Genomic DNA, 18756 nt, shown 5'->3' with positions numbered 1-18756 from the left:
ACCACACAGCGGGGTGGGAACAGAGATAAGGACGGGAACGTGTTGAGCTGTTTGATTTACAGTGAAAGATGCTGAACGAAGCAGCCCAAGAGTCTCCTCGATTTTTTCCCAATCCAGCTTATATAATTACAATCATGCAAATCAGCTATAGAGCTAAAAGCTTCAGAGTCTCACTCCAAAGCCAAATGTGTCATTATCTATGGATATCTCAGCAACGCCCTAATTGTCCATTACTCCACGTATGACTCTGCTGAGGCCATGCCAGCTTCAGAGGGTCTTAATCCCCAAGTGAAGAAAAAGGAATAAACACTCAGAGAGCATTTGCTGAGTCCTAGTTTTGTGCCCAGCGCCCGGTCAACACAAACATTTTAACCCTGCTCTCTCCAATCTCCACTGAGCACCTGCCCCTTCTAGACCCAGCCTGTGGTGTGTGAAAATCAAGTTGGGGGAGAATCCTCTTCGTCTACTAAAAAGTGGAGGTTAGAAGTATGGAGCTCGGCTATTACATAAGATTTTATTTCTATGTGTGTGTTTTTTTAATTTAACCTTTTTAAAAATAATTTTGATGTATTTTTAAATACAGCATGTTTTGCATTATTAAAAGGGTAAGATGGAAATTAAGACCCTTGGTCTGGCTGTGGTTTGACGTTTATGTCCATGGGAACCTTAATCCCACTCAGATCCTCACTGTGCTACAAGGACATTAGCCTCCCATGAAAAGGACAGCTTTTGTCTCTCAAAACAGAGCAGGAATCCTGGGGCATGAAGCCCTTCCTGCTGCCAGCAAGCTCAAGCCCCTGGTTCTTCTCAGGGGTTTGCAAAAGTCTGTGTCTGCTGGCCAGTGGGGCAGAACACTGAGCCCTTGGTGGTAAGCAGAGGGCGAGTCAGTTCTCTAGCCCACAGATATGAAGTTTAAGCAGGGGTGGGTGCTGAGAGCAGGAAGAAGTCTTCCACTCCACACCACCTTAGCAGCATGTCCCTTACAGCCTCCTCGGCACAATGTTCCCCAATTTGTAATGAACCTGCCCCTAGACTTATGCAGAGAAGAGCCAAGGCCCTATTCATCTTTACCAGAAACCTCCATCTCCCAGCGTAGTCACCCCAGGAGTAAGCCTGTGACCAAACCCTCATTTCTGAGGTTTGGTTTGGGACTGTGGGCTGGCCCTGGTGCAGGACTACAGTGGTGAGCTTGCCTGAGTCTTTGCGGCCTCCCCTGTACAGTCCCTGAAGATCTAGGAATGGTCACACGTCTCTGTGTCTCTCTAGCAGGGTTCCCTCTTCCTAACCTCGAACAAGCTCGTCTCCCTTTCCCAACGTCTGTGCATTAGCCGAACAGAATAAATGCCCAGACGCTCTCAGGATGCTAAATAAGTGTTTGGGTTTTTTAAAGCAAAAAAAATAAAACAAACCACAGCCCTCCTTCTCCAGCCCCTGATTGCTGAAAATGGCAAAAACCCAGAGTAGAGCCAGTCACGTCCCACGGTGGCCGGCATGCCTGCACTGCCCGCAGCCCCCTTCTGCTTCTGTCACAGCACCAAGAGGCTGCTCCGAAGAGCACCACCACAGAGCCAGTGGCTGGGAGCAAAGGTGGGACAGCCTGGCAGGCTCCCAGCGGGAGCCACTTGCTCAACTTCTTCCTCCAGGGCCTTTCTTTGTAAACGATTATTCTAAATTGCTTACTCAGTCCAAGTCCCAGGCCCTGACCCAGTTCCCCATCCCGACTCAAGCCTCCCCTTCACGTCTTACCTAACCTGTTCATTTTTTAGTAGTGTGGGCTCTGTTCGCCCCCCTTTTCTGAAAGAAAAGCATGGGACTGCTGGCTTTAGGGGCCTAGTCAAACTGGCTGTTCCTGGAAAGGCTAAGTGGCAGTTCCCTTCCTCTGCAGGACAGTCCCAGAAGGAGGACATTCCAGGACACACATGTCCGCTTCTGGGAAAAGCAGGGTGTGCAAGCTTCAGAGGCGGAGAGACAATGAGGACAGGGGTGGGCCGGGCCCAGTGGCCAGCAGGCATCTGTCATACGTTTGTGGAATGCAGTAATTGGTGAAAAACAAATCAATAAATCAATGAAGGAAAACACAGCATAGAACTTGGTAATGAGTGAAAGTCACTTCCTTTTCCTTTTGCTGTGGACATGTGACATTTGTAATTTAATTTTAATTGTGAGTGTGTGTGTGTGTGTGTGTGTGTGTGTGTGTGTGTGTGTTTGGGTGTTTTGAAACGGGGTCCCATAACCCAGGCTAGCACTGAGCTCCAGGTCCTCCTGCTCTAGGCTCCCAAGTGTGAGGATTATAGACATGTACTGCCATGCCCAGCCTTCTGGCCCAGAAAACTGTATTCCATATTGTGGATTTGCTCTCTACATGGTGGCTCTGCAGCTGCATCAACTCAGCTTTTTGTGCAGGCATCGTAAAGGTTCGTGGAGACCTGTGCCCTGTTGGCTAACATGGTACGTATGTGTGGTCCCATGCCCTTCATTCATACAGAGAAAACTGTCATCCATGGACAGCACTGCTGTTCTATCCCCAGCCTTTCTTCCAGCCATGCAGTTACCACATTCTCCCCTGCCAGATCTGGGCACTGTCCATTTCCTACAGAGCCACTCAAACCTAGAAGAACCAGGTTGTCAGATACCCTACCCTAGTCAGGATCCAAACAGGAGCATCATCACAGCTGTGGGGTCATGTGGTCCTCATGGTTCACAGACTCCCCGGGCTCTTCCACGTTCAGTGTTGCCTCCTTCTCACCCAGCCCCTCAAAAGTGGGGAGCCCTCCTACCAATCCCATACCACACTGCCACCACTGACTGTTCTAATTCATACCTGGCCTCCCCTCCCCTCCAATGGCAGTAAGAGGAGCTCCTTCTTCTTGTCGGAGTTCCCGTATTGCCTCCGTGGGGATAATCGCAGGCAGAGGCTGGTAGAGCGACGCCCTCTCTCCCCAAAAATGAATCAAAATGTGCATTGAAACAAATTTTATTTCGAAAGTCTAAATTCGAGCAATCCCTGCTGCTCCGTCTAGCAATAAACTTTTTATAAACCGTCTAGAACAATCACAGGCTTCATCCTGGGTGAGATTCTTGCTGTAAGGATTTGAAGGCAACTGTTCAGAACTCTGAATAGCTTTGTGTTTCTTGACATCAAAAACAATGGATCTTGAGAATTCTTCTTTAAAAACCTTTTAAATCCAAAACAAAACAAAAAAATTAAATGGAACCATTGCTAATTAAGTGGTTAAAAATAGATCTAGAACAGTCATTCACCCAGGCTGTATTAAATTTATGACCTGAATTATATTTTTATGGGCTTTGGGCACACTTCACAGCCCATTGGGCATTCAGAGAAGTGTGTTCACCTCTGGTTAACAGACTTACAACGAAGCTGTGTGGTAACCCAGGAAGAGTGCTTAGAAGCAAAGGTCAAGTCCTTGGATCAGAAGGCAGATGTGTCTGTCACCTCACATGTCACCTCACTCAGCCCTGTTCGCTGCCTGTGGACCGAAGGGCTTAGTGACCATTGGGGAGACGCTTGGAGAAGGTGTCAGAGGACCTGAGTCCACTGACCCGTGACCACTCTAGGCCCAGTCCCTAGCCATTCCGGGCCTTGGGTTTCTCCTCTGTGAAATGTGGGTGCTGGACTCCAGAGCCAAAGGGTTCAGATTACAGCCATGCTTCAAGAACTTCCAGAGATGTCCTTTTGAGGGCTGAAGCAGCTCTTGGGGAGCCTAGGGACAAAATATGCCATGCAATCCCTGTGTCCAACCATTCCCAGGCAGGTTCAAAGAAAAGGTGGACTGCAGGAGCCCTGTAGAGGGGAGAGGAAGGGAGAGTAGTCAGATGTCACCAGCTGGTGACCGGGTTTTCCTGTGGGGTGGACAGACATTATAGACAGATGTTAGGATCTGGACAGACAAGCTTCCTTGTATTTGATGCCCCCAATCTGAGCTCCTAGGGATGGTCATCCCTGATCCTTCAGAGATGTCTAGAGCAGATCCACACATAGATACCTCTTTGAAACTCCTTTTTGCCTCCAAAGTGGAGCTGAACCACTGTGAACCAGCTCTGCAGCTCTGCTCTCTCCCCGGCCCTCAGCATCCTCCTCCTCCAAGGCACCAGGGTGGGTGGTGACTTCACCTCCTCTTCTGGGGTACCACACCCACCATGCAGGAATACTTTAAAGAAATCTCTAAAAGACTAGCGTCTCTGGCCGTGTGTAATTATCTCCTAGCCCTCTCCTCTCTCAGACACCAGCACCTACACTGTGTCCGCCGCCCACCTCGACCCTGCCTTGTTTGGGTCTGCATGCCTCCATGCTGTGTCTCCCACATCGAGAAAGACCCAAAGATGCAGGTGTCATCAAGTGTCTGAACAGAATCCTCACTGCAGGTTTAACTCCATGCCAGCCATTCCCTGTCAAGCAAAAATAATGTCTCTCTAGTAAGAAAAATTATAATGTCAGAATTTTACGATGAAGATGTTACAGCAGGCTTGTCCAGGCAAATCCATGAAGCCAGATCATTGTCAGCATACATTATCATTGCCCTGCCGGGTACAGATGCTGGGAAGCAGGAAGAAGGGCCTGGCTTCACCAAGCAGGTCTCCCCGACCCCTCCCATGCCACAGAAGAGACAGCATCTGGAGTTACTGTCCCCCGGGAGCAGAGCAGGAGACAGCTGGCCGAAGCACCCACTCCACTTCTCTTTGGCATCCTTGGTGGGACCGGAAAGTCCTCTCATTGGATCGGTACTTCCGTGTGTGTGTGTGTGTGTGTGTGTGTGTGTGTGTGTGTCTGTGTGTGTCTGTGTCTGTGTGTCTGTGTGTCTGTGTCTGTGTGTATGTGTGTGTATGTGTATGTTAGTGTGTGTATATGTGAATGTGTGTATGTGTATGTCTGTGTGTGTGAGTCTATGTGTGTCTCTGTGTGTATATTTGAGTATGTGTGTGTGTGAGTGTGTGTTTCTGGGTGTGTGAGGGTTGTGTGTTGAGTGTGTGTCTGTGTGTGAGTGTGTGTCTGTATGAGTGTGTGCATGTGTGTGTGTGTCTGTGTGTTGAGTGTGTATCTGTGTGTGTATATTTGAGTGTGTGTGTGAGTGTGTATGTATGTGAGTGTGTTTCTCTGTGTGTGAGTGTTGTGTGTTGAGTGTGTGTCTGTGTGTTGAGTGTGTGTCTGTGTGTGTCTGTGTCTGTGTGTATGTGTGTATGTGTGTATGTCTGTGTGTGTATGTGTATGTTAGTGTGTGTATATGTGAATGTGTGTATGTGTATGTCTGTGTGTGTGAGTCTGTGTGTGTCTCTGTGTGTATATTTGAGTGTGTGTGTGTGTGAGTGTGTGTTTCTGGGTGTGTGAGTGTTATGTGTTGAGTGTGTGTCTGTGTGTTGAGTGTGTGTCTGTGTGTGAGTGTGTATGTATGTGAGTGTTTCTGTGTGTGTGAGTGTTGTGTGTTGAGTGTGTGTGCACTTTCCTACTCTTATTCTCAATCTGCTAACAACCCCATGAGAGGAGAATCATGACAGATTGGGAAATGGGGACAGAAGAGTTTCTCCAAGGTACACAGAGTCTATGCCCAGGACATCCGTTTATGGTGTTCATCACAGGGATTCCCAGCATCTCTGTGAACTCCAGACAGTTGGTGTATGGTGTACTCACGCTCCTGACTTCCTTTCCACCCGCCCCTCCTCCTCTCCCCCCCCCGACCATTCCGCCCCAGCTCTCCTTTGTTCCTTAAACTCATGCTCCTTGTTCTTCCGTCACAGCTCTGCCTCCACTTCCCCTTCTTCTCATACCAGGTCGAGTGTCAAGTAACACTTGGGTTCTCAGATCGCCAACTCCTCAGCTTGGTTCTTAAGCAGGAGTCCCTGGCTGGACTCCGGGCCACCTGTGTGAATTTGAATGCTGACCCAGGAGCAGTTTCTTCTTTGGGAAGAAATCTCACATGTTCACAGGCTTTATGACCTAAATATATTAGCCTCTGTCCTAAACTGCCCTGACTTTCCAGTGTTTCTCACTAGCTGCTCCAGGCCATGGCTCCCAAAACCAACGTTAGCACATGACAGTGCCCAATCAGATCCCAATTGGCTGTCTTTTCCTAGGCCACTGCTCCCCAAGCACATACCAAGACACGTGTGGAAAGAACTTTGCTGTGTCTGGATTCTCTTGGTTTTTGTTCACACCCCAGAGGGTGGAGATGGTGGGTGGACCAGCACAGAGTAGGAGGGGCTGAGGGAGTGTTGAGCTACGGGACTAGGAGAGAGGAGAAGAACTACAAATTGTCAGGTCGGTGAGGAAGAAGAGTAGACCCCTGGCTCTCTGAAGTCTCGGGAGTCCAGATGCCACAAACTGTAAGGAACAGGAAACCTGGTCATTCTTCCTCTCTGTGAGGAGAGAGCACAGCTTACCTCCTATTGGGTGTGTGACATCAGCAGGAAACTGCCATGGGACTTTTCAAGGACGTATTTCAGAGGTCCTTGTCCTGTTGACTTTGGGAACACAAAAACAGTGTTGGCCTGAGCCCTGGGACAGTGTGAAGACAAACAGTTAAGAAAAGAGGTAATGGCCTACTTTACCCCAAAGCCCTGCTTCGGGTGCAGTGGGAGTCCAGGCGTAAAGCTGGGCTGCCACCGCACCATAGGGAGTACCCAGCCTCCCTGGGAGGAGGTCATGACAGCTGAGGGAGGATTGCAAGACAGAGCACGAAGCCCTGAGTCCAAGGGTTCTCCAGAAGAAGACACGGAGGATGGTCCACGAAATGGACCTGAGAGGGAAGGGCAAAGCACCTGGGAAGCAGGGAGCCAGTGCTGGAGGATGAACACATTCGCCCAGCTCCTCCCTCAGATTTGGTCTCTTACTCACTACACACCCTCCTGGGCTCTCCCTTCACGTCTTTCCTCCCTAGATGAGCACTGAGACACAGAGCCCCGCTCCTGCCTGGGAGTGCTCCAGCTACAAGAGATACCTGCCCCAGCCCCTGGCACCATACAGCCTGGCACCATGGCCCTATGGGCAGTTTGGACCCATCCTGAATCACACTAGATCAGGCAAGTACCCACTTTACCTTGAAAAGCAGATTTCGCCTTTGTCCCAAACAATGGCACCTGTCTGCCACCCAAGGGTGAGCAGTCCGGCTCCCCAGTTCCCCTACGACACTGGAAAGGAGAGGTGCCCAGCTACGGAAAGGGCTTCTCCCTGTCATTTGGGGCTTCTCTCTGCCCTAGGCTCAGTATTTATTTTCAATGCCAGTGGTAACCCCATGGAAATGATTTTGAGGGATTATCTATTTAGGGGAGACAGCGAGGATTCTGATGATTCTAATCCTGGCATGGGGCCTTTCAACGAACATAGTGTCAGTGCTGTCCTGAGCCCAGGCTGTCTGAAGGAGGGTTAGCGGGAGGGATGGTGGATCTCCAACCCCAAGCCCTGCTTTGGTTGTGCACTCATAAAGGACACAAAGGACACATACCCACCCTGCACAGCTGGACTGAGGCCCGGCTTCATCACTGATTACCCTCTTGTAATCACAAGGGTGACCTACCCCTGGTTGGCCTCTGTCTCCTGACCTGTGAAGAAATGATAACAGCGCCAGGGTTAACTAAAGGACCAACTGTGCCCACAACATTCAGCACAGCCCCCAGCGCAAAGCACATGCATCACCTTGTCCACGGTTTGCACACGTCACAGGAGATGATGCTCACACGTTCTCACTCTGTGATAACAAACTGAAAACACCCAAATCTCCTGGGCTTCATCTTGCTGCCTGGTGGTGCACCCCTTACCCATGGTATGCAAGCCCATCTCTCAGGCCCTCCCCATTCCCTGCAGCATCTGCCCCTTCTTTCTGCCAACCCCAGCCAGCTCTGGGCTCCTTCCCAGGCGGGTGCCAGGCATCCAGCCATTATATAGCAGCTTTGGGGAATGGACTTCCTCATAATATATGGATTTTGCTTTTTTTTAGTGTGCGTGTGTGTGTGTGTGTGTGTGTGTGTGTGTGTACACTCATGTAGCATGTTGGGGAGGTTCCTGTGGAGGACAAACGAAGCCATCAGATTCTCCTGAACCTGAAGTTACAGACAGCTGTGAACTGACCGCCATGGATGCTGAGGACCGAACCCTGGTCCTTTGGAAGAGCAGCAAGCGTTCTTAACTGCCAAGCCTCCTCTCCAGCACCACTTATGCTCTTAGAGAGCTTCTCACTGAAATTTCAGCTGCATGTATTTGTGGAGTACAGTGCAATGACTCAACAGGGGTGGCCAGCATGTACCAATCAAGCCAAGGCATCCGCATTTCTACTCCAGGGAAGGTACTTGCGTGCTTGAAGACATGGGAAAATGAAGGGCAGGACACATCTCTTGGCCATCAAGGAAGTGGTCCTGCCCAGGAACCTCAGATGCACCTCCTCCCACACTCAGTACCTTGTCAAGGAGGAGCAGCAGGGACAGGGCCCCTGCAGGTCACCCCTGTACGTGTCATTCGCTTTGGCAACCTCCCCCTGAAGTGACTACGGTCAGCACTAAAGCATTTCACACACAGTAGAGTCTCTAAGGAGTGAAGAGGACTGCTGAGGACCACAGATCCCACATCTGTCAGGGATCCCCACATCTGTCAGCTCCACCCTCTCTGGCCCAATTCCCTGCACTGGGGGACAAAAACGGAGCTGAGGTTTTCTGCCCCGTGAAGGGCTTTCTCCCTCCTGGCCTCTGCACAGACAGCTCAGAAACCTGGCAGAGATCCCCTTAGCTACTTGCTACTTACATCACATTTAAGAGGACAAGACCCAGCTGAGTGACTCGTGGAGGTTGGTGACAAAGCAGGATCCCGGCCCAGCTGCTCCCTCACCAACCTGTACCAGCCCAGACAGCACTAACTTCACAGCCAGAACAAAGGGCTCAGGAGCAAAGGCAGAGGCCTGATGAACACTGCAGTCAACACTCAATTACCCATAATGATGGGAAGCAGGGAGCACACAGTTGTGTCCTTTACAGCCGTCTAAATCTTTCATTGCCGTGCTTCCTTCCCTTGGGGCTGTCAGGGCACCAGATCAGCTGCACCTCCCCCCTGGCTTCCCTGTAGATGGGCCAGGAAAGGGGCTGATTAATTTTGCTCAGGACCAAGTTGCCCAACCCCTGCCTCAGCAGTCACAGGTTGGTGACAGCTTTGCCGTGAAATGACTGCATTTCCCCTGCTCCTGCTAAGCACACACCTCTCTGTGGTGGCACGTGGCAGGCTACATGTACCAATGAGGTGGCCCAAGGCTTCTGACACACCACCTTGCCTCCAAGCTGGATGTCTTTACCATGGAAATCCTTTCTGTCCATTGTAAAACCAAGAGAGGATGGATGAGGAAATGCAGCCAAAACCAGAGCACTCCCCGGGAGCCCAGAAGGTTTTCTCTAATCCCAAACACACCTTAGCAGTTAGCACAGTGGGTATGGAGACACCCAACTGTTTCACAGTGCATGCCGATCATGGGTGATCTCGCCTGAGAATTGTTTCATTCTTTCTTCAGGAACACAGAGATAGACATCGTGTTCATCACTTGCCTGGAATGTTCTTCCAGCCTCACCAGGTACAGGACAAGCGAAAATCAACTATGCTGACATCTGGGGAAACTTACACCAATGGCCATGGTGCATAAAGAGTGGAAATGTTGAGTGTGAGGCAGTCCGGGGTTTGGGAACAGAAAACTGAGCCTAGGCTCTGCCTCCCACACCACTTCTACAATTCCATACAATCGAGGTAAATGGGACAGATAGGTGATGACCGTCCAAACTGGAGACTGACTTACAGGCTCTTCTTCTGAGATGAGAAATGCCTGGGGATCCTGTCTACCCACCCATCCCTCCTCCACCCACAACCTTGATCCACTCTCCAAGACCCAACCCAGGCATGCTTTCTTCTGGACTGGTGGACCAGAGACCTGTGCCATGGGGTCCCTCCCTCTGGTTTCTGTCTGTTTAAGTCACTAAACAATAAGAATTCCTTGCTTGTCGGTAGTATACAAGATACACTCTGCTGTATCCTTGGGATGAAAAGGTGTAGACACAGTCCCCTCCCTCAAGAAAGTCATTATCCCATGGATGAGAGACTCATGAGCCAGTGTACCATAGAGCTGTACACTGTGGAGGTGGTGTGCTGGCCGGTGTTTATGGAGGAAAGCCCTGCTTTGGAGTATTTTCTAACTTATGTGGTGTAAAAAAACACCCACCATAGCCAGCTTCAAGCTATCACATGAGATGATGGAATATAACTAAACACAGAGGCACTCAGCTGGTTTCCATGAGCTGCCACACCACCAGACATGCCTACCAGGAAAAAAGAAAATAGAATTAGAAAAAGTGATGCAAGGGTTGGAGAAGAAGGAATGCCTGTGAGCTGGTTTTCAGAGGACGGATGTGTGTTATGCACTGAAAAGGAAGAGGGGAACTCTGAGATGAGGAAACTTTTGCATAAAGATGGATCGGTTTGGTTCGTTAGCAGACAGCAGTACCACACTTCTCCCTAGGCCTGGCCTAGGCAAGAACATTCCCAGTAACACTCCCAACAGATGGACGTGAGAAGTGTCCTATGTAGGTTCTCAGCCAGGACCCCATGACCTTGCCACCTTCTTCAACAGGACTAACCCCAGCAGGGCCTGCCTCTGTGGCATCTCAGGAGAACCTGCTTGGTGTATCTGCAGCGGGCAGCTGTCATGGCGATAACATCTGAAGCAGGGTATCTTACTAAAGTCAAATGTTTGGTGTGGTTCATGGTTCGTCTCCTGAATTGGGTGAACTTGATGGACAGGTCTTCAAAAAAAAAAAAAAAAGGAGTGAGAAGCACATGGAGGTAGCTCAGTCAGTAAAGTGTGTCAGCACGAAGACCTGAATTCACTACCCAGCGCCCACGTGAGAAGCCAAGAGTGGCTGTGTGCGCTTGTAATCCTGGGCTGTACTAACCGGCCATACTCAGGGAGACACAGGCTCCTGTCTCAAGAAAATAACAGACAGCACCTGAGAAACAATACCAAGTTGTCTCCTGTGTACACACACACACACACACACACACACACACACGGGAAAAGAGAAAGAAGGGTGAGAACAAGACAGCATCCCAGAGGCTGCTCATCCCAGGGGCAGAGCTGACGGCACCTACCCATGACTGAGGCCAAACCACTGTGGCCTTTGGCTTGTGTTTCTAGTAAAATCAGGATGAGGGGCTTCACATCACCCGGAAATGGTCTCAGAGGCTAGGCTACCCTGGCATCACTGCTGCATGGCATGTTCCTCAGAACGGCAACATCCCCTCCAGAGTGGAGCACTTGCTCCAGGAGAGAGGGAAGGCTCCGGAGCGGCGATTCTCAACCTTCCTGACGCTGCCACCCTTTCATACAGCTCCTCACGCTGTGGTGACCCCCCCCCCAACCATAACATTACCTTTGTTGCTACATCCTAACTGTAATTTTGCTAGTGTTATGAACCGTAATGTAAACATCTGTGTTTCCCGATGGCCTTAGGTGACCCCTGTGAAAAGGTCATTTGACTCCCAGTGGGGTCGTGACCCACAGGTTGAGAACTGCTTCTCTAGAGCCTGGCGTGGTGAACAAAGTCAGGTCTCTAGGAGGAATAAAAGCTGGAATTCCTGAGGGCTTCTACCAACAGAATAAAAGGGATTGAACAATGGGTAGGGGGAGAGACTCTGGGTCAGCCCAACTGAGAAGATGTTTAGATTGTGGAGTTGCCTGAATAGAGCTCGGGGTTGCAGGTTTTAGGGAGTCATCCCTTATGTCAGGGTGGGCTTTCTGCTTCTGAACTACCCCTGCACCACATAACGAACTCCTCATCTGTACTCCTGTTAGTAAGCCCAAAAACACCTCCTTGGCTCACAAAATTAGACGTTGGTGCAATTGTTGCTTTGGTCTGCATGGGCTCCCTTTTCTGAGGTGAGTAAACGTGTGTGTGTGTGTGTGTGTGTGTGTTTGGGGATGTGAGTGGATGTGAGTGTGGGTGTTTGAGCATGTGTGGATGAGTATGTGTGTTTGAGTGTGGATGTGTGTGAGCTTGTGTGAGTATGTGAATTTGTGTGTGAGTGTATGAGTGTGTGTGTGAGAGCATGTGAAAGTGTATGTGATTGTGTTTTAGTGTGTAAGTGTATGTGTGTGAGTGTGCATTTGAGTATGCTGTGTTTGAGTGTTTGTGAGGGTGTCTGTGTGTGTTTGAGTGTATGTATGAGTGAGTGTAAGAGTGTATTGTAAGTGTGCATGTGTTTGAGTGTGTGCAAGTGTGTGTGAATGTGTGGGTGTATGTAAATGTATGAGTTTGTGTCAGTGTGTGCATGAGTGTGACTGTATGTGTGTTGTGAGTGTGTGTGTGTGTGTGTGTGTGTGTGTGTGTGGCGTTTCTTCAGGGAAAGTCTGTCACACAACACTGACACAGCTTTTCCTATCAAACACTGCAGCACCCACTTTGCCCATGGCCAGTTCCCCACTAGTAAATGATTACGTAGCTTACTGCATACCCCCAACTCCCCACCCTGACCCCTGATTTCAGGAAGTATTAGCTCTCTGTGGTCTTTCTAAAGAGATGACGAGTCCCCTCTCCTTGCTGGGCCTGCCACCCCCAAGAATGGCGCTAGGGACCTCTCCAGTCCTGCAAGGTACAAATGCCATTGCTTCTCCCGCCAGGCTCCCTTCCCTCCCCACCAGCTCCGCACAGGAAACACTGTCCTGGCACGTGCTAGATAGTAAGTAAAGCCAGTGAACGTGTTGTAGATCGTGGAGCGCACTTCACGAGGACAAACCTGAAGCAGTTTGAAGACTCAAAATTACCGACCCCATATGCTGCTTCTTAGTGATGTTAAACCTATTTTAAAAGAGTCAGAAATAAAGGATGACCCTGCCACCCATTAAGGCTTCCCAAATCACTCAGGTGACAGAGGCACATCATATCTCAAACACCGGGATATGGAGAGGTTAAAATGAAACATGAAGGAGTCTTCTCTTAGCATATCCTCCCAGAGATTGTGGCATTTGTCTGGACCTTGAATGAAATGTCATTTTTTTTTTCATAGTTGTTTTTGGGGTTTTTTTTTTTGGTTTGCTTGTTTGTTTGTTTGTTGTTTGTTTTGGTTTTTCAAGACAGAGTTTCTCTGTGTAGCTTTGCACCTTTCTTGGAGCTCACTTGGTAGCCCAGGCTGGCCTTGAACTCACAGAGATCTGCCTGGCTCTGCTTCCTAAGTGCTGGGATTAAAGGCATGCGCCACCACCGCCCAGCAAAATGTCATTTTTTAATTCTTTACATTTACTTATTTCACTTCATATGTGTGAGTGTTTTGATTGTGTGATATGTCTATGCACCATGTGCATGCCTGGTGTCCAGAAAGGCCAGAAGAAGGCATTGGGTCTCCTGGGGCTGGAGTTATAGATGACTGTGAGCCAATGTGTGGTTGCTGAGAATCAAACTTGACTCCTCTGGAAGAGCAGCCAGTGCTCTTAACCACTGAGTCATCTCTATAGCTCCCAAATGTTATTTCTTTAAAGTACTAGGAACAGAATAGCACCTCACGCATGTCAGGCAAGAGCTTCGTCACCCCAGATCTCAACTTACTGTTTTACTAAGTTGCCTGGGCTGGCCTTGAACTTGGGATCCTCCAGCCTCTGCCTTTGCCTCTGCAGCAGCTGGGATTACACCTGCTCTGCCAGGCCTGGCTGAAAATGTCTATTTTAAACTTCCTAATAATTGCATGTACTTTGCAGTTCAGCTGCAGAGTCAAGAACAAACACGGAAGCCATCATTTCTCGTAGAGGTGACTTTTCATTCCTTCCTATCTTCTTTCATATTGCTATTACATTGTTGTGGAACTTTTAGATTGAGGGTAAACAATAGGCCCTAACGACCTCAAATGGACTATTTCCATTCCCTGTCCTGTAAATATCCTGGTGAGATGGCTAGACCATTTCTACAGCTACAGAGAAGAGTGTGGGAGTGGAGGAACTGCAGCAGGCACAGCGCCCCACCCCCACCCCCACCCCACCTCCAACCCTCCAACCCCCCAACCCCAGCCTCGGCGTCTTTATAGTCCCCATCTGCAAGCTTTTGAACCACACTGCATATGTACCAGGAACCTGAGCAGGATTAATACATGCCAAAAACTGAACTCTTTTTAAAAAGAGTTCTATATTTTTAGTTTATGTGCATAAGTATTTGTCTGCACATATGTATGTGTAGGCAATAGGCCCATGCCTCGTGTCCATGGAGGCCAGAAGAAGACACTGGATCCCCTGGAACTAGAGTTACAGATGGTTGTGGGCTGCCACGTGGATGCTGGAAACTGAACTCAGGTTTCCCTGCAAGAGCAGCCAGTGCTCTTAATCACTGAACCATCTCTCCAGGCCCTAGCTTTTTTTTTTTTTTTTTTAAACTGGACAAGCAAAAATGTTCTCCAAAAAGCCTACAAGGTAGCCCAAGGCAAATACCTGCCTTTACAGTTTTTAAAATAGATGGTCAAAACATTCTAGTTCAGTCTAGGAACCTGAGACTATTTGGATCAGGAAAGAAAGAATCTGGAAGATGTAGAATGAGAGTGGGGAACAGACACAGACATGGGAATCTCACAATTGGAAGTGATCTATCTTCTACCCAAGGCTTGAGTTCTCTCTATAGCGCCCCCTAGCTGGAGTCACCTCCGTTCAGGGAGCTTTACTCATCCTCACAGGACGGCCCCTGCCATGCAGACCACTGGGCCTGGGTGAATGCTCTTTAGAGTGACCCCTATAATTCCTAAGAAGCCTGACCCTCTTCCATGTAAGAGTGGTGTGGTTTATCTTCACCAAAAGTGGCCGTCACACCCCAGCCTCCATCACTATCTCTGATCTTACAAGTCCCCTTTGTGCTCCATTTCTGGCCTCTGAACACTTGAGATCTCAGTGGATTTCTCTCTCTCTCTCTCTCTCTCTCTCTCTCTCTCTCTCTCTCTCTCTCTCTCTCTCTGTCTCTCTCTCTCTGTCTCTGTCTATCTCTGTCTCTCTGTCTCTCTACCTCTGTATCTCTCTATCTCTATCTCTGTCTCTCTCTATCTCTGTCTCTCTCTATCTCGGTCTCTCTGTCTCTCTCTCTCTGTCTCTCTGTCTGTCTGTCTGTCTCTCTCTCTCTCTCTCTCTCTAAATGCATTGAGGTTTTGCCTGCATTCATGTCTGTGTGAGGATGTCAGATCATCTGGAACAGGAATTACAAACAGTTGTGAGCTGCCATGTGGTTGCTGGGAATTGAACCCGTGTCCTCTGGAAGAGCAGCCAGTGCTCTTACCACTGGGTTGTCTCTCCAGTCCCCTCAGCAGATTTCTTAAACCTCTCAAGTGCTCAAGACTGAGCCGAGTCTCCAGGGATAAGACCTTTGACCTACTGCCAGCGAATCCCCATACCAAGAGGGATCTAGCTGCCTCCCCACATCTTCACAACCAATGAACAGAGCCAAGGAAATTGCTTTTCCTGCTATCACTGCCAAGAATCGTCCGGAGATGTTCCAACCACAGCGCCTTCCCTCCCTGTGCCCAGAAGCCTTGCCCAGCTAGTCCGGGCAACAGCGTCTGTGTGTAACGACACCTCTGTACCAGCAGAGGACACTCCACACTGCCTAGGCAGAACAAGAAGGACCTATTGACAGATTGGAAACTGGGTGTGGGCCCCTGGGAGGGGTGGGAACACCTCTGCATGAACCTGGGAAGGTCACAAGTTGACTAAGACTGCGCCATTTTTCTGATAATGGATTGGCAGGGAGTGTCAGGTGTCCTTCAGCAGATATGGGAGGAGCAAGAACGGTGACACAGTGGTGCAGGGCATCATGGGTATCCGTCCTTTCATCAAAGACCTAAAAATTACTGGCACCACCCAAATGTCTTGTGGGCGTCTTCCTCCCCCTTCTGTCTGGCACAAGGATCCAGCCAACCTTTGCTTTAGGGAGCCGTTCTATAGACCACATCTGGGCCTTCCCTCTGTAGCTGCCTGCAGGCCGCATCTTCAGGGAAGGGGCCTCTGCTGCTTACCCGACAGCTCCCACCTGCCCGTATCTTGACCTTGCCCTGGCTCTTCTCAACTTGAATCCTCGGTCCCCGTGGACTTCTCTTGCAGGCTGCTTCTTGCAATTCGCTCCCCTCTCAGTTTCCATGACAGCAATTAGTGACAGCTCCCTTAACACAGTTAACTGTTTGTTTTCTTCTTCGTCTGTAGGCAGAGTGGCCCTTGGGTTTTGTTTCTAATCATCTTCTCTCTACGACCACCAAGGTATTTTCAAGAGAAGTAATTCCAGATGGATGGATGAAATTTTAAAACAACGGCAGGAATCTTTGGGCCTAGATTGTTCCAAATACTCACCAGAGTTTGCAAATAGTAAGGACAAAGACGATCAAGTTTTAAATTGCCCTTCAGCAGTGAAGGTGCTGTCCCCAGAAGATGGAAAAGCGGATGTTGTGAGAGTTGCCCAGGACTTTTGCCAATTAGTAACTCAGCAGCAGAGGAGACCCACAGATTTGGATGTAGATCTGCTAGATGGCTTACTTAGTTCACACGGTTTCCCTGGTCCTGATTTAGTGTTGAAGTTTGGTCCTGTGGACAGCACATTAGGCTTTCTTCCCTGGCAAATCAGATTGACTGAGATCATCTCTTTGCCTTCTCACCTAAACATCAGTTATGAGGACTTTTTCTCCACCCTTCGTCAGTATGCAGCTTGAACAGCATCTAGGAAAGTAGTGGTTCCTGGTTGCATCATATGATTTCAGGCTTTTGGAGAAAAGGACCCAATTGACTCTGATGTTTACAAAGTACCTGTAAAACCTTGTACACAGCTAGTTCATATTCCTCGTAATTTATCAACAAACCCAAAAAAGTGTCTTACTTGAGAGCGAATGAGTATGTGTTTGTGCGTGCGCGTGCACGCATGTGAACGTGTGTATGGAGATAAATTTATAAATGGGGCACATGGAGATTGGAGTACATAGAATGGAGTACACAGTTCAAGCACATAGCCGCCACGTCTTAGGAACTGAGATTTCAGATGTAGAGGCTTCAGCTCCGCTACTTCTCTGTTTTTGTGGGGAGTACAGGCATTGAATAGAGCTGGCTTCATTGTTTGTGGTGGGAGGGGATGGTTTTTGTTCAGTCTTTATAGTGACCAAACTTTAATTTTAAAGAATAATATATTGACCTACTAGTGGAAGTATTCTCATTTTGAGGGACATTCAGAGAGTCTGGATTGTTCACATGTTAAAAGTTTGCTCACCTGCAGAGCACAGGGAACCACCTCAGTTTTCCATCCATTTCATTTCATTATAGTTAGCAGTGTGACCTGAGAGTATTGCTCTCATGTCTGGGTTGTAAAGATCATTTGAAGAAAAAAAATCTTACAATATTGAAGTACAGAATACAAAAAATTTAAATATTGAATTAGGCAGTCAAAAACCAAAAGTGAATAAATGATCATCTTAAAGACAAAAAAATTTCTAAGAGGACAGAAGAGATGCTGCCTCCATGAGAAGCAAGATGTAAAGGTACTGGTAAGCACGAGCCACGTGGAAAAGTACAGATTTATAGAAATGGGTTAATTTAAGATGAAAGAGCTAGCTAGTGAGAAGCCTGAGCCAATAGGCTATACAATACATAATTAATATAAGCCTCTGTGTGTTCATTTGGGTCTGAGTGGCTGCGGACCGCAAGGACGCAGGACCTGGGTAGGCAAAGGAAAACTTTCAGTTACAAATGGCGCCCAATGGCTTGAGTTTCCACCTGAAAAGTGAAAATGTAGCTCAAGTTTTCCTGCCTGGCCCACAGTCAGGACAAATCTCTCTCACCTGCCAGTCCCACAGCTGCTCAGACCCGACCAAGTAAACACAGAGACTTATATTGCTTACAAACTGTATGGCCGTGGCAGGCTTCTTGCTAACTGTTCTTATATCTTAAATTAACCCATTTCTATAAATCTATACCTTGCCACGTGGCTCGTGGCTTACCAGCATCTTCACATGCTGTTTGTCATGGTGGCGGCTGGCAGTGTCTCTGACTCAGCCTTCCACTTCCCAGCTTTATTCTCCTCCTTGTCCCGCCTACACTTCCTGCCTAGCCAATGGCCAATAGGTGTTTTATTTACTGACTAATCAGCAACACATTTGCCCTACAGACCATCCCACAGCATGAAAATATTTAATAAACAATTCTAAACAGAGCCAAAAAACAGGTTCCTGCTTCATGTCTCATGTGGGCGGCAAGACACCCCAACATGCGTGCTTGAGCTACTCTATGGTGGGTGCATGGCATGTGGGCTTGACCTGGGGTGTCTCCAAGTTGCACATTATACTGTGTGGTGGATTTAGCCTTTGCTAGTACAGACAGGAAAAGAAAGGGGGGCGGGTTTCTGGACTACACACTGCTGAATGGAAGCATAGACCACTGCTTCCCAGAGTCAGCAGTGAGTCTGGTTCCCAGAGCTGGCTGTAAACATAGTTCCACCATGTTGGGAAGCTGAGGTGGGCGGAGCCAGCAGCCAAAGCTGCCATTTCAATCCTAGTAATGTTGCAGTTTAAAGCAATAGATTCACAATAAGGCAGATTCAGATGGAACAAGACTTTAAATGGTTTACAGTGTGTGTAAAAATGTATGTAGGCTTAAAAGAGAGAGAAAAAAGGAATATATGCAGTTATATAAAGAAATAGAAAGTTTTAAAAAATAAAGCCTTTAAGAGACAGTAAAAGTAATATAAAAAATAAGCCATGTAAAGATAGATATTACACAGAGAATCTGGATT

General features: G+C 48.5%; 1 pseudogene; it reads left to right on the top strand.

The window, feature by feature from the left end:
* Positions 1-16228: 16228 nt before the first annotated feature.
* On the top strand, positions 16229-16709 carry LOC131897093 (dehydrodolichyl diphosphate synthase complex subunit Nus1-like; annotated as a pseudogene).
* The last annotated feature ends 2047 nt before the right edge of the window (positions 16710-18756 follow it).

This window comes from Peromyscus eremicus, chromosome 20, assembly GCF_949786415.1.
Source record: "Peromyscus eremicus chromosome 20, PerEre_H2_v1, whole genome shotgun sequence".
NCBI classification, from domain to species: Eukaryota; Metazoa; Chordata; class Mammalia; order Rodentia; family Cricetidae; genus Peromyscus; species Peromyscus eremicus.
This window is presented reverse-complemented; position numbering and strand designations above follow the sequence as displayed.